Source organism: Hakea prostrata, chromosome 10, assembly GCF_041222555.1.
Source record: "Hakea prostrata isolate BN-2017 chromosome 10, UWA_Hpros_2, whole genome shotgun sequence".
Lineage (NCBI taxonomy): Eukaryota > Viridiplantae > Streptophyta > Magnoliopsida > Proteales > Proteaceae > Hakea > Hakea prostrata.
In genome coordinates, this window is record NC_142609.1 from 24,753,381 (window position 1) to 24,767,126 (window position 13,746).

Consider the following 13,746-nt stretch of genomic DNA (forward strand, 5'->3'; position numbering starts at 1 on the left):
GTAATTATAATACGTCTTTTGAACCGTACACCGTTAGATCGAAATGGCATATATGGTACAATCTTTACTATTGCACCATAAGGGCATTTTGATCATCAAAATTATGATTTGTCCTTAATTAATTATTTTTGAAAACCTCAAGGGAGCCATATGCAAAGGAAAATAAATTTTGGACTAAAAGTGATATAAACCAAACCTTAGGGGTCCAGATGAAAACTACTCTTTTTTTTTTGGTAAACACCATGAACTGTGTGAGTGTATGTTGCTACTTGCTACTGCTCTTGCAAACAATGAGCTGAACACTATCAATCTACATCAAACCCTAATTTTTTTTTCTTCCAAACAACCCTAAATTTTCCAAAAGGCTGAAACCCTAAAAGGGACATAGGGAGTGGTATAAATATAAGTCATTATAGAGACGTAAGAGCACATTCCAAGTTGCTTCTTTTCTTTAAGTTTCCATTCTTCTGCGATGCTTCTATCAACATCCTGTTCGTGTTAGAAGTTGCAGAGATGAGACGTTAAATAGTCGCCTTAAATAGGGATAGACTGCCTATTATTCCTCCCTCTGTTTCGTTAATGTGTTTTATCAGGTTGCATTGAGAGGTAGTAATATCAAATCTCAAAATTCTTACAACTTGCTGGCCGATGCGGGGGTGGAATCAAGCAGGAAGTCATGGAGGCTGGAGAGGACGAAGGCGGGGCGGCGAAAGAGATGGAGAAGACAGTGACAGAGGAGACACTTGATCTTTTCTTTCCTTGAAAAGCAGGTGAATTTCTCGTTGCCACACGTTCCTAGTGTTTCCTTTATCAGCGATCAGGGATGAAACAAAAGGTATAACGACCTTGGTTAATGCGTTTGGATATGAGGTTATTGTCTTACCCTACAGATTCAGGTGAGAGGAGTGACCTCCTGGCTACGAACTGCTCTGACAGTTGATTTCAAATGGATACATCTTGATCTTTTCTTTCCTTTGTTTTTTTTCCTTTGAAATTCTTTTTCATCTTTTCTCTGATTTGCCTGCTAATTCCAGACCCATCATTAGAGCTCCTATGATTGAACTTTTTCTGCTCACATATTAGTCATTTGTTTATTATTTCCTTTCTTTGTACCGCCAGTCTTGCTACCCTGTAATTGTATTGATAAGGTTGATTGGTATTCTTTTAGTTTTTCCAAGTTTTATCTTTTCATTAAATTTTAGATCTAACTTCTGTCTACCCATCTTTGTTAACATTTCAATCATTTGTTGAAATGGATCCATGAAGATCTTATGATGAATTTTAGATTTTGTTGTTCATCTTTAAAATATTCTTTCTTCTTTATTTATCTTTAATCTTTGGAGGTACTTTCTTGCAGTGCGATGTCTAGATGCATTTTATGAGTTATGATTCTTGGTGAATGAGGGGTTTGATTCTGTGCTGGCATACCCCCAAGAATAGATATGCTGTTTGATTTTGGGATTTTCCATGACCTTCAGGTTGGCTATGTGTACTTTTCTTTTCTTATCTGCTCACTCCATTTGCGATATCTTTGTATTAATGTATATATTACTTATTTCACTGATTTTTTTTTTTTTAAATTTGATCTACATCTACTTATTTCACTCTGTTTCTGAAATCAAGCAGATGATGAGTTACTCGGATTCCCCTTCAGACATTTGGATGATGTAGTCTCGAGTTTCTGATGCAAATGCCTATACTGAATTTTGAATTTTGTTTTAGTTTCATTGTTGTGAATGTTGTATTATACATTTGCTTATTTCAATTAGTTCTATGAGATCAAGCAGATGAAGAGTTAACTCGGATTCTCCTTCAAGACATTTGGATGATGTAATCTCGAGTTTCTGATGCAAATTCATATAATAACCCCTGAATTATTTTCCCCTTATATTTGCTATATTGAAATTTAAAGGAAAGAATGTCATGGTTCATTCCCTTGTGCTTGTTATTAGTCACTTATTTGCTTAGAAGAAAATGCCCTTCATATATTTTCTTTTCATAGGCATAAAGAATTCAGCAGTTATTAGGCTAAAATTTTATTAAATATAATTTTTGTAAGATTCTTTGTGTTTTTAAATGGTAATTTCCTATATGAGGTTGAGATGCTGCCTGTTTTAACCTTAGACTTAATTACCTTTAGTATTTTCTCTACTCTTCTGTTATTGTTTATTATAGCAGAGAAGAGTACAGGTTGACTGGTAAGGCTTTGCGCTTCCTGATGCTTTGTAGTCCACTTTCCCCCTAGTCATTTCCTGCAGTAATCATCTCACAGATGGTCATCTAGGCTTGTTTGGGTACAGAGAAATTTTTTTGGGTGTGAGTAATTACCTTCCTAGAGTTTGTAGTTCTCCTACAACCTTGATTATCCAAAAAAGGCTTGGAATAGGTTGGTTCCTTGCACATTTCATCTCTCTTGCTCCCATGCATGCTAACCATAGAGCGGATCTTAGAAGGCTGGATCTAACTTTGATGACCCAATACTAGTTTGTTTTTCTTGTTGGGGATCTATTGCAACTTATTCCTTTCTCCCCACCCCCACAATAGAGTTATTATTATCATGAATTTTCATCATGTTGCTGACACTGTTGCCCATTCTTTGTATTCTTCTTGATGCTAATGCTTCTTAGAGAAATGCATTAGTCGTGCCTCCATAATCCCAGATAAAACTATTTGTGGTGTTTATCTGATTCATGGGAGGCCAATATTAACCATGGAAGTTTCGCTGATAACACCTTTGTAATTAAATGGTGTTTTACTAGTAACTTGCCAAACATGATGGGTTCTGCTCCCAAGTGTCCCAATTTTCTTATAATCCTTTCTTTTTGTTGGGTGACGTGACCACGATGGAATCTATTAAGATTATGTGCCTAGTTTACATTTAGAAGGGTGATGTCCCAATTTTCTTATAATCCTTTCTTTTTGTTAGGTGACGTGACCATGATGGAATGTATTAAGATTATGCGCCTAGTTTACATTTAGAAGGGTGATGTCTCAATCCTGATATGGTGAATGGTCTTGTCATCCTCAAATATAGTTGTCATCCTTAAATCCAATCATGAATATATCAGCCTTGTTGGGTTCAAGGTTGGCTGTGTTCTATGTAAAACATAGAACCAAGTAACCAACTTCCTTGTTCTGTGTCAGTTCAATCCTCCGCTGAAGTAGGGATCTTCTGGGAGGTGTTTCCCTTGTGTAGTTGTAGAATTTTCCAATGGTTTAGTTATCCACTTGTCATTTTGTTCAGCTCACCCCTCTTCGGTGTGCTTTCTAATTCTCTCTCCTCAATATTATTTATTCCACATCTCTGGAAGGAGATACCCAACGACCGTTAGCTGGACAGTCGGTTGTTTCTATTTTCTCAAGGTTCTTTGGAGTATTAGACTTAGTTGTCCATAACACGTATAAGGACAATTGGTTCCTATTCTTTGACTTTGTTACATGGCTCCCGCTACTTGGTTACACATGTTTCCAAGTAAAACGAATGGTTTTTCATTATCTTCAGTCGCTGATCTAAGTTGTAGGTTGATTGTTGTAAATTTGAAGTCGGTCAGTGGTATAATTTATGTAAATCAACGGGGAGAATGAGAACTAAATAGTATGAAAGCTAAAACCCTGACCCTTTGCCCCCCCCCCCCCCCCCCCCCAAAAAAAAAAAAAAAAAAAAACCCGAGAGAGAAACCGATCCAATTCTGAAATGAAACCCTATGACCTGCTAACCATCCAACCATAAAATGAAACTTATATTGTTTTCTGTTCGGTTGTTTTCTCTGTTTGCACATGTAAACCGGCATATTTAGCCATTGTCCCTTGTTAACTAGAAAAAATTGACTCTACTTATCATTTTGATATAATTTTTTATTATCTATTCTTGTACTTTTATGTTACATAGATGGGTTACCCTAGCATAGCCTTCCCAACGAACAAAGCAGATGAAGTCTATTTTATTATTTTTATGAAATCTTTGAGGAAAAGGTGATGGGATCTAATATTTTGTTTTTTTGGGTAGGTCTCAAATCCTCTGGGTAGGTTTCAAATCACTCTCCTTCAATTGTCTTGGTATTATGCATTCCTCTTGGATATTCCATGGTTGGGATTTAGGTTAACACTATTGCTCACCATTATTAGTCTCTGTATTGGTGCATGTCAAGGTTAATCTTAATCCAATGCAAGTCATTTACTTAATTATATCAATTTAGGGTTGGATATTTTCATTCTTTGCCTCTCATAATCATTTTCAGTATCCTTCCCTCTAGAGTCATCGTATCCTATGGCTTCAACTAACTCGGACTGTGGACTCTTAACCCTATTGGTCATCTACAAACAATAAACGGGAATCTCTCATGTCCTCTCACGTGTTGGTTACCTCTTGTGCGTCCATGATCCAAAGTCTATTAAATGCGAGCATACGAATGAATGACCACTCACAATGTAATTCATGTCCTCTTGTGGGTTGGTGATCGGTCTTGAGCACCCACGAATCCCCATTGTTGCCACGAGTCACTCGGTCTCAATTCTCTCAAATAGGGTCTGATATAACAGGGGTAATCTTAACCAAATACTACTAGACATGTTTTAGGTATGTCAACCAGTAATCAGGGAAAACGTTAAGGGGCACCATAGGAAAGCCTCCCATACCATCTCCATTGTAGTCCAAAGACAGAAATGCCAAAAAGGCATTCCCCATTTCACAATTACAACTTAGGCAATCACATTTCAATTCAGTCAATCATAAGCATAATTGATAAGCCATTCACATGAGTAATAATCCATCATTCATATTCCATATAAATGAGCAAATCACATGAGTAATGTCCTAATGTAGTTACAGTGGTTACAAGAACAATTCAATTATAAACAAGTTCTAAAAACAGTAGTATGATCATGCAATTCAATTCCAATATGAGCAAACATGTAATTTAGGTTATTTGTAAATGAACGTCCTTCCTGATTAGATTTGTAAACTCCGGAGAAAATGTCAAGGAGTATGTCCAAAGTTACCAAAGAAACCCTAAACAAACATATATTAGACATTAGGAACAAACCCCTAAAGATTGGAGATCAAACTACCAAAACTGGAAAAGTTGTTGTCATTGACTACCTTGGTTGGTCAAGCTTGGTCGCTTGGAGCGACCAAGGCTGAGCGACCAAGGTGCTCCTGTATGGACATAAACTCTAGATTTTGATTGGAAACTCATCTTCCAAGACTTGAAACACTCTGAAATTTCAAGGGATTACTAACCATAAAAGAAAACTATCTAGCATGGTCTAGACATCTTATAAGGTTAATGGATAAGAATTCCAATCAAATCATAAAATAGGCTTTTCCTGATATTAGTCTACGGATTCTATGGAAAGACTAGAGAGAATGAGAATTCACTCTAGGAAAAGATATCAATAGATCATAATCAAATACTATCATAAGAATAGATCTAATAAGGAATAGAAATCAAAGTCTTTGCGTGGATGCACGTTCGTGGAAATTACACTTGATTTCCCTTCGAAATCATCCTGTGTAGATTCACAAGTAATAGAGTGAGTGGGGATTCACTCTAAAACTACAAGGATTAAAGGAAAGGTCATAGCAATGGCATGAGACCTCACAATTACAGAGAGGTAGAGAGCAATGAGAGAGTAAATTAACGAGAGTGTGTGTGATTACCAACCTTGATGAAGAAGATTCGACGGAAGAACTTCGGCGAATGATTGAGGATCTTTCAAAGCTTCAAAGAGAGTGTTAGGAGGTGCTTCCCACGTTCTTCAGAGGCTTTAGAACATTATGGGACGAATTAGTTCGAAGATATAATAAATAGGGCTTCGAAAACCTAAATTCTCGAAAAGTGACAAAACAGTCCCTGACACCTTTGGTTGGTTAGGGTTGTTAGCAAGGCCAAAAACAAGTCTAGATTCCCCAAAAGCCACAAACTACATTGGGACTTTTCCCAACTTAACAAAGGGTCTTACCTAGTATTGTAGAACCTTCCAAAGAGTGTCAAGCTAAGGCTCAAGTCCAACAAACAAACTCTTCCCCAACAAGCTGCAACTTCTTCTCAAAGTCAGGTATGGTTTCCATAAAAGAAACCCCATCATCAATTTCCATTGGCTCTAGGTCAGACTCAATGGATTCAATTGAAATGGCCCACGACTGCCTTCTATCTTCATTCGGGTCTTCGGACCTACAAAAATTAGATTTCACAAACTTCATTTCCAACGATGATATATCGGAAATTGACATTGAAGAGTAAGCTACCACATTGTTCTGCATCCATTCATTGGCAGTGGAAGTGCTGCTTAATATGTCTTGAAGGTCATCATTTGGGACACCCAACAAGAGTTGAATATTGGAGCCACTGAGAGCTTGGAGAGTTGTGTAGTTTGGATGATAGAGTCTCATGCTTGGGATGTTTTTCGATTTATATAAATCCACAACTTCTCGTTTTTGGATTTATATAGATCCACAACTTCTCATTCAGATGGTAAATCGCTGCCATTCATTCCATAGCAAACACATGCCCCTGCATTATATTGAACCAAAATTAATATTGATATGGTTGGCTCTATGCAAAAGAAAATTAAAGCACATCCATACAATCAGTTGTGTCTAGCCTTGCCATTAAAAGCCCAAGAAGTAGCATTAGGGCAGCAACAGTTCGGGAGATGCTTCCTTTTGAAGAACTCTATAGAAATTCTACTTGTTTATACTTGAGCCATTAAAAACTTAGAATGGCGGTCACAGCGTGATTGAAAGGCATGTGGCTTGTTTGGACCTAGCCTTATTTAGGGTTGAAAAGACTTGATGCAATAAATATTCCTTTTGGTCAACCATTCTTATCAGACAAAATATGTGAAATCACGCTCAAACCCTAACCCGGAAATCCATAGTGTAGGTTCGAAGACCCGAAGTGTGAATCCCCTGGATTTCTACCCCTTTAACCCGTGATTTCAAAACTGTGAACTCGGGCCTCAAGTTGGCAACAATTGTGAGCCATTCAAGTTGAGCCCGAAGGTTCAGAAATGGACCCAATGTTGGTGGATGGACCTTGTGATGATTCGACAACTCTTCTAGAGTTTAAGAAAAGAGAGAAAATTAATCACGATTGTGCAAAAAGGGTGATTTTGGAACGTTCGTCGACCGGCAATGGAGAGTCTGATTGACAATTACCCAAACGAAGATCGTCGAAAGACCTTTCCATCAAACCAAAAATCACTAAAATCGGAGTCCGTTTGGGGGTCCAACCAAGAACCGGTCGATGGACCGGTCAACCGCCTCAACCCCCCATCCCATTTTTTCACGGGATAGAATCAGGATTTCGGGTTTTTAAACCCTATTTTAGGTTATAACTCACCTCTAAATGCATTTTTTTAAAACTAGAAAGAGGCGGAGGCTTTGGAAGAGGAGAAATCAACGAGAAGACTAGATCCCATCCAATCGAAGGTGTTTTCTGACTCGGATCATTGCGGAAACGATATGAAAGATGAGAATTCTTAAACCCTCCTCTTTAAACACAATTTTTTAGGATTTTCTCTTCTCCCTAATTGTGAGATCTTGAAAAGGAAGAGTGTTAGGGATATTGAATCCTCTTCAATTCTTGTTTTATTAGTCCTTTCTAGTATAAGAGATAATTGTGCGAATCCTTGCGAGAGATTTCGCTTTTTGACCCTCCGAGACGCCTGCGGGTGATTTAGGAGAGCAAATTTGGGGTTTTATTATTATTATTTTTATTTTATTTAGATCTAATTGGATCAAATTGATGGTACCCATATGATTCTTTTATTGCCAATTAGACTTTCCCGAAGTTTTGTTTCGATTCGCCTTTGAATTTGTGGCAAAATAGAGACCATTCATAATAAGTTTGAAAAATACTCTTTTTAACCTAGTGGTCAGAATTGTGTTTTCGTGAGAAAATTTTGAGATATCTTTTGAAATACAAATTGGCTCAAATTTATGATTATTAATCCTCTTGCATGAATAGGTTTATGTATCTTTTAGTCACCAACTTGTGGGAGTGATTTTGGACTTTGGAGAAAGGATCAAAGTAAAATGTGAGGAATAACTAACCATGTGATACTTATTAATTGTTGTTATTTTAATTTCTCTTGTTGATATAAATTGTTGCAAACCTGTAATTTATATTTATCATGATATGCTTGTGTGTAACTTTGCACGAAAGGAAGATGATACTATTTGTTTTGATATTGCTTTTACTTTTGAATCTTATACTATTGTTATGAAAGTGGTATGGTAATGTATGAGAAGGAAAAGGAGGAATGTTAATTTTCTCCTTACCTTGTATTTTTCTACTAGGTTTGTGGGTTCGCACCCTAATAACCTTATGTGGTGGCATTAAACCTAAATGCATGATTGAAAGGTGTCTAGACATATTGGGCTAGGAATTCCTTTGAGTACGTACTACTACCCTTTCGGTAAGGGTATTTAAACCGGTTAACTTGTGATGTCATTGGTTAGGTCTAGTGAACATCAAGCAGGTCCACTGCCATCATGAGATGGTAGGGTTGCATATAATATATAAGGGCTCATGGGCGCTCAAGACCGGTAACCAACCCCTGAGAGTACATGGAGAGCATCATGTCCATTATATGTGGATGACCATAGGGTTAAGGGTCAACGTAGTCCAAGTTGTTTGGTGCCATAGGATACGATGATTCTAGGTGGAAAAAGATACTGAACCGAGTTGGTTGGTGCCATAGGGGAAGTATCCAGACCATATGTAGTATGAGACTGTAGGACCTTGCATTGGGTTTAGAGTAATCCCTGACATTCGCCAGTTCTCATGCCAAATGGTCATGTGAGAGAGTGGTGACTTATATCTCAGCCACAGATTGATGTGACTTGATCCAACAACCGCAAAGAACCCAATAGACCTCTCTTGTTGAGTGAGAGTGAATGAGACCGTCCATAGGAGACTAGTGTATGACTTAATGCGTGTCAACCATAGAGACTATATGATAGAATTAATTAAGAACATCATATCATCATTATGCATCTGTTTATTTATATTATAAAATTACATGGTTATCTTATGAATTATGATGTGAAAATTGGATGAATGTACGACATGGATGTTAGTTAACCTCACTGAGTTTTATGAACTCATTCCTTTATTTTTTGTTTGTTCTTTAGACTTCTCTACATGTTAGGAGGAGCCCACTTTCATTTAGGATCCTTTGTTGGGTGGTTTCTAGGAGGGCATGATCAAAGAAGAAGTGGATGCACATGATGTTTCTTGTTCGTGTCAGGATTGTTACTACGGAGTTGCCTTCGATTAGATCTTTCCTTAGAATATTTCTTTTGCTGTAGACTTTTTTTTCTTTCTTAGAACTTTGATGTTTAGCTTTAGATTTTGAAGTAATGGATGATTGTAATAATAATTCTGAATTGATACTTTATATTTGAAACTTGATTTATTCTTGTTCATTTGATTTTACTATATCATATGTTGTATGGAATTGTCACTGAACGTAGGTCTAGCGGTGTATCACCCCCACGGGTATTCGGGTATGACCGCCGGGTGGGTGAGGTGTGACAGAAGTGGTATCAGAGCCTTGGTTCATATAAGTCCTAACTCTATTTGATATAATATGGGCATCTTGAGTCATCAATCCATAAATGAATCTATCAAATAGAAGTGAATAATAGGCTCTACATGAACTTAGAAAAAATTCATCTTAACAGTTGCATAATGAATTTAACTGGAACAAGATATAATAAGTATATGAAACACAAAGTCACGAATGTCATTAATTAAACGAAAGCATCAATCACTATAAAGTATATGAAATATTGAAGTGCATAATTGATAAAGTAATTAAGTTCAAAAATTTACGACCCAATATCAAGTGAAAGAGCGTGGACAAACACGTATTATAAAACATGTGTTCGAAACATAATAAAGCTGAGTTGAGTAACCTGGGGCATCTGCGATAGTGGAAGGTAGAGTCAATGTCACTAACGCTTGGATGGAGGCAAAGGCTTATATGGACGAAGGAAGTTCTCCCATTTTTTCTCCTCAATTTCTTTGCGTTGGTGAGATTCACCCCGAAGTGTCTAAAGATATGGGTCGAGAGACTCCCGTGCCCAAGGTTGGATACGTCGGGGTGCTGGACGTTGAATGATATATGTGGGATCAATGGGATATCTCACATATAAAGTGAAAATGGTGTGTGGAGAGAGCTTATATTTGGTTTCACGGGTCAAATCTTGCATTCAAGCATTGCACGTAGCTAGATCTAACCTAAAAGTACAGTAGAAATTCACCACAAAGCAAGAAAGAAGTTGAAAAAGTTGAAAAAGGTGGAAGAAGTGCTTTTTGGGCATGCGCATTGCGCAGCGCACCACAGGCGCTTTGCGTGCGCCAGCTTGGGTTCCAAGAAAAAGAAAAAAAATTTGGGGAGGGGGCCTTTGCTCCCACAGACCCACCGGTCGAGTGGCACTTGAGTGAAGCGATTGGCCCAACCCCTCGGTCCCTTGGAAGAAAAAAAATTGGGAAGCTTCTAAGCACTTTAGTTGGTTTTCATGCTTGCTTTTAGCTTAATTGGTTGGTTGCTGGTGGTTAGTACAAGAGATGGGTGTATTAAGTTTATGCTTTTGTAGAGTAATGAAATCTTATGTTCTTGTCAGAGTGATTAACTTGAGAAACTGAGCTATCAGAAACGGAAGTGGCGTAGACACACCTAATGGTTTGAATAAGGAAGAAGGGAATGTTGTTCCTCCGCCGGCTACTAAGGTGCCCCTTCCTCAAGGTGGTAACTTACCTAATGCACCACCATTGGCCACGACACATGACGTGTTCAACATCATGACCAACATGATGCAGCAACAGCAAACATAGATAAATGCAGGCGATAGGAAACCAGCTTGCACCACAAGCTCATGGTGCCAAAACCTCTGCTCAAGGAAGGAATGATGAAATTTTCGGTTTGGGACCTTACGACACACTGATGGAGCATTTTCTCAAGCTTCATGTTCTACCTTTCACCAGGATTACCAAGGATGTCTTGTTTCCGAACAAGTGGTTGAGAGAAATGGAGAAAGCCTTCCGCCACTTGAGGTGTGATGAAGAACATAAACTCTTATGTGCCGAGCAGAAGTTACAACATGAAGCCGATGCGTGGTGGAATGCCACACAACCTGTCTTGGCAACACAACATCCAATAATTACTTGAGAGATTTTCAACGAAGCATTTTGTCAGAACTATTTCTTGGTATTAGTGAGAGACTCTAAGGAAGCAGAATTCACAGCACTTCAACAAGGACCTCTCTTTGTTCTTGATTACCAACAAAAATTTGAAGAGCTCTTCTTCTTCGCTCTGGTATTCGAAGGCCGACTTGGAGAAAGCCAAGAAATTCTCGAAAGGTTTGAGGCCTACCATCAAAACTTACATGTCAATACAACCTATCGTGAGTTATGCTCAAGTTGTGCAAGTAGCAAAGAAGATTGAGGAAGGAGAAAGAGAGACCTATCAACTGTAGAGAAGTCTGGCTAATAAGGGACCCAGTCCTTGTCTGAACATGAATCAGGGAAGGTTCATTAGGCCTTCACCTTTCCCCACTCCTCAGTTTCAACCAATAGGAGCAAGGTTTGGTTACGGAAATAGCGGTTCACTTATGCGTCCAGTTGGTACTACACAATCATCAAGACCTATCTATGCTAATCCCTATCCTGTCAGTGACCCTAAAGCAGTAGTTCTGGCCACAACAGTTCAAGGTCTAGGGGAACTTATCTGTTTCATTTGCCAGAAGCCTGGACATTTTTCTCAAAAATGCCAAGAGAAAGGGAATCAAGCTACTACAACTTTTAGGCTGACTTAGTATCCTCAAGCAAGAAAAGTCTACAGTTTGGTAGGGACTAAGATGGACCAGAGTCACAATGTGATGACATGTATACTTCTTTTTGCTTTAGTTCTTGCATTTGTATTACTTGGCACTGGAGCATCGCATTCATTCTTTGCATCGTCATTTATGAGGCATACTTATTTACCATCTAACAAGTTGAATCTTGAGTTAGTGGTTAGTAAACCCACTCGGTCCATAATAAGACTTGATGAGGTAGTTGACAATGTCTTGTAACTGTAGAAGGGAAGAACCTTGATGCCCAACTTGTGAAGTTAGACAAGAAAGACTTTGAAGCAATTTTGGGCATGGACAGGTTGATAGCTATAAGGTAGTCATCTCATGTTTTGAGAAGGAAGTCCAATCCCATTCTGTTGGAGCCCCTGTTTTTGAATTAAGGTGATTTAGGAAAGCACTGTGAGAAGACCATAGTGGTGGCTCTTCAAGTTAGGGAACTAGTTGTAGGAGCTAAACTATGTTCTTCCATAGAAGAAAGGAAAGAAGTGAAGTTCATTGAAGACGTTGAAGTAGTGAAGAACTTCAAGGTTGTTTGTCCCGACGAATTACCCAGAATACCCCAGGAAGAGAGTTAGAGTTTCCTATTAAGTTGCTACCAGGAGCTGCACTGGTAGCCAAAGCGTGGGCAGGATGGCACCCTTGGAGTTGAAAGAGCTACAAGATCAACTAAGTGAGTTGCTAGGGAGAGGTTTCATCCAACCTAGTGTATCTCCTTGAAGAGCTCCAGTGTTGTTCTTGAAAAGATGGATGGAAGCATGAGGCTATGTATCGACTATAGAGAGTTGAACAAGCCCACCATCAAGAATAGGTATCCTCTACTAAGAATTGATGGAATTTGTAAGACCGAATAGCATTACTTGGACATCTTACTAATGCACTAGCTGCTTTCATGGATTTGATGAATATGATATTTCATGACGTTTTAGATACAATTTATAATAGTTTTTATTGATGACATCTTGATCTATTCCAAGGATGAGAGGGAACATGCCGAACGCTTAAGGTTTGCTTTGCAAAGGTTGAGACAAAAGAAGCTATTTGCGAAGTTTTCCAAGTGTGAGTTTTGGGTTTCTCAAGTGGTGTTCTTGGGTCATGTTGTGCCCGTAGATGGAATCAAAGTGTACCCAAATAAGGTCAAGGCGGTGCGAATTGGAACCAACCCAAGTTTGTTACCGATATTAAAAGTTTCTTGGGACTTGCGGGATTCTATAGGAGATTCATTGAGAACTTCTTTAGGTTATCCGCCCCAATGACAAGGTTGACAAGGAAAGGTGTGAAGTTCGTGTGAGTGAATCATGTGAAAAGAACTTCCAAGAGTTGAAGAAGAGGTTGCAGAGATATTGGACCGAAAGGACAAGCAACTTCGAAATTGAACCATTCTATTGGAGAATATTAGGTGGAAGAATCACACAGTAGAAGAAGCCTTGTGGGAGAAAGAGGATGAAATACGAGCGAAGTATCCTATCCTCTTTGGCACCTCAGGTACATCAATTTCGAGGACAAAATTTCTTTTAAGGGGGGAGGAATGTGGAATCCCCCGGATTTCTACCCCTTTAACTTGTGAGTTCAAGACCAAGAACCCGGGCCTAAAGTTGGCAAAAACTGTGAGCCATTCAAGTCGAGCCCAAAGGTTTAGAAATGGAACCAATGTTCGTGGATGCACCCTTGTGATGACTCGACAACTCTCCTAGAGTTTAAGAGAAGAGAGAAGATCAATCACGATGGTGTAAAAAGAGCGATTTTGGAACGTCCGTAGACTGGCAATGAAGGGTGCGATTGATGAGATTAAGGTATCCAAATGAAGATCGTCAAAAGACCTTTCCATCAAACCAAAAATCACCAACATCGGAGTCCGTTTGGGGGGTTCAACCAAGAACCAA

At 38.6% G+C, this 13,746-nt stretch overlaps 1 long non-coding RNA gene and 3 other non-coding genes across 4 annotated transcripts; all 4 read left to right on the forward strand.

The window, feature by feature from the left end:
* Positions 1-292: 292 nt before the first annotated feature.
* Positions 293-3,638, forward strand: LOC149002336 (uncharacterized). Its single transcript, XR_016170208.1, has 3 exons — positions 293-896; positions 1,358-1,478; positions 1,627-3,638. It is a non-coding gene; the product is annotated as an uncharacterized LOC149002336 (long non-coding RNA).
* On the forward strand, positions 1,621-1,689 carry LOC149002337 (small nucleolar RNA snoR60). Its single transcript, XR_016170560.1, has one exon. It is a non-coding gene; the product is annotated as a small nucleolar RNA snoR60 (small nucleolar RNA).
* LOC149002338 (small nucleolar RNA snoR60) lies at positions 1,782-1,852 on the forward strand. Its single transcript, XR_016170559.1, has one exon. It is a non-coding gene; the product is annotated as a small nucleolar RNA snoR60 (small nucleolar RNA).
* Positions 2,654-2,776, forward strand: LOC149002339 (small nucleolar RNA snoR83). Its single transcript, XR_016170555.1, has one exon. It is a non-coding gene; the product is annotated as a small nucleolar RNA snoR83 (small nucleolar RNA).
* Positions 3,639-13,746: the final 10,108 nt, after the last annotated feature.